This window comes from Peromyscus eremicus, chromosome 1 (assembly GCF_949786415.1).
Source record: "Peromyscus eremicus chromosome 1, PerEre_H2_v1, whole genome shotgun sequence".
NCBI classification, from domain to species: Eukaryota; Metazoa; Chordata; class Mammalia; order Rodentia; family Cricetidae; genus Peromyscus; species Peromyscus eremicus.
Window position 1 is genome coordinate 96,986,175 of NC_081416.1, and position 2,782 is coordinate 96,988,956.

Genomic DNA, 2,782 nt, shown 5'->3' on the forward strand with positions numbered 1-2,782 from the left:
CTATTCTCTCATCTGCTTTGTCCTCACATCATAAAGGATGTGATCAAAGTGGGGAGGAATAACACACTAGAGAACTGAAATAGGAATGTGAATGTAGTGTGTTATGTTGTGTTGAAACCAATGAATGAGAAAAGAGAAGACTGTTGAGATGTAGAAAACACAGAGAACAGCAACACAGGAACCACATGTGCTGAGAGCTTTTAACCATGCATCCTGAGATGTGAGGCAGAACACAGCATGGAGAATGTACCCATAGGAGATACCAATAAGGACCAGGTTAAGAAGAAAAAAAGAGATCACAAAAAGGCCATACACAGCATTGATATAAATGTTTCCATGCAACAATTTAGCAATGCCTATGTTTTCACATTACGAATGTGCTATTTATATGACCTTACAAAAGGATAGGTAGTAAATGAAATAGATCATTGGACATATAAACAAGGGTGGGAAGCTTATAACACATATACTGATGCCTACCAACACCCAAGATGTCGATATTGTTATGTGTAGAAGAGTGGAGCACAAATGGCTGCATAACTGTCAAATGTCATGGCCATCATCAACAGTTCAGTCTCCATGCCAGTCAAGGAATAAGTCAAAAACACCTAAACCACACAGTCACCAACATTAATTTCATGAACATGAAACCACTTGATACTCAGCATGTAGGGAACACAGGTTGTAGGAAGGGCCAAGGCAGCTGATGAAAGAATAGCCAGAAAGAACATGGGCTCCTAGAAAGTTAGGTCTTGATGACTAGCAGAATTGTGATATTGCCAATTAAAGACACAAGGTAAAAGTACAGACAGGCAGAGAGATCCAGGAACAGACCTCTTCCAGACCAGACATTCTAACAAGGAAAAATGTGGCTAGGTGGATAGCACTCATATTGTGACAGCATGCCATCCTGCACTCTCTGGAAGAAATGAACTTCATCCTCCTGTTAGGGAAAAATGGGAGAATAAAACAGGTCAACACTGTCTTGTCTAAGTGTTTATACCCACAATGTATGGAAAATGTTAATATTTCCTATTTTGTTGTGATTATATATTTTCATATATTTCTAAATTGAATACCTTTTAAATATAAGTATCTTTTGAATAATGTCTTTTCACAATGCTTTTTTTGTGATTTGAATCTTGGGGATTTCAATATTAAGACCTTTAGGTGTTTAGGGTTATATATACAAGCTTTGCTTCACAACCTCCAAAATGAACAATAGGCAAGTAACTCACATAGTGTGAGTATGCTGGAAAAGTAAACAATTTACATCCTAAGTGGGATGAACAGGATACTGTTTACTGTGTGCAATTTAAAATATAGGCATTACATATTTCCAGAATTTTCTATATACTATTTTCTGAGACAGTTGATTACAAAAAATTGAAACTATTTAAAGAGAAACTGAAGCTACTGGGGGACTAGTATATAGTATTAGATTTGGTTTGATATTTGAAAACCTATTATTGTATTAATATATTCAATGTATTAATGTATTCAAGCTTATCAATTATCCAGAGAAAAAATAATATATAATTCATAAAATCATTTGTGAAATCTAACACATATTCATAATAAAAATAATCATCAAGGATGCTAAAGAGATGGCTCTGTGGTTAAGAGTGTTTGTTGAACAATCATGAAGACTAGAGTGTTGATTGTAGAACCCAGGTAACAAGCAGAGTGTTTCACAAACATCTATGATTTCAGATCTGAGAGAGATGTCCAATGCCCTCTTCTGGTTTCCATTCACTGTGCATACATTGAACACCCACACCCACACACAAACACACAGAAAAAAATAAAAGTAAAAATAAATAAGTAAATAAATAAATAATACAATCTTAAAAGAAAAAAAAAACACCAAGCAAACTAACAGTATGGAGGCATACCCTCCCCAATGCAAATGACAGTTGCAAAAACCTATAGCTGAGACCACATACAGTGACAATATTTTCACCCTAGACCATGAAAAGAAAAAAATCCAAAGGATTTGAATTCACGTTCTTCCTATTCAACATCTTGCTGGAGCACTATCTAGTAAAAATCATCCTGAGTGAGGTAACCCAGACTCAGAAAGACAAACATGGTATGTACTCACTCATAAGAGGATACTAGATGTAAAACAAAGATTACTAGACTGCTACTCACAACTTCAGGGAGGCTACCTAGGAAACAGGACCCTAAGAAAGACACAGGGATCGCCCAATGACAGAGAAATGGATGAGATCTACATGAACAACCTGGACGTGAGTTGGGGTAATGAAGGGCAAGTTTCAAGGGAAAGAGAGCTTAGGGGAGTGGGAGATCCCAGCTGGATCAAGAACAGAGAGGGAGAACAAGAAATAAGAGACCATGATAAATGAGGACTACATGAGAACAGGAAGAAGCAAAGTGCTAGAGAGGTCCACAGAAATCCACAAAGATATCTCCACAATAGACTACTGGCAATGAGTGAGAGAAAGCCTGAACTGACCTACTCTGGCGATAGGATGGTCAAACACTCTAATTGTCCTGCTAGAAATCTCATCCAATGACTGAGGGAACCAGATCCAGAGATCCACAGCCAGGCCCCAGGTGGAGCTCCAGGAGTCCAATTGGCAAGAAAGAGGAGGGTTTGTGTGAGTGAGAATTGTTGAGACCAAGATTGGAAAAAGCACAGGGACAAATAGCCAAACGAATGGAAACACATGAACTATGAACCAATGGCTGAGGAGCCCCCAACTGGATCAGGCCCTCTGGATAAGTGAGACAGTTGATTAGCTTGAACTGTTTGGGA

General features: G+C 38.0%; 1 pseudogene; it reads right to left on the minus strand.

Annotated features, from left to right (window-relative positions):
* Nucleotides 1-909, minus strand: LOC131911647 (olfactory receptor 52J3-like; annotated as a pseudogene).
* Nucleotides 910-2,782: the final 1,873 nt, after the last annotated feature.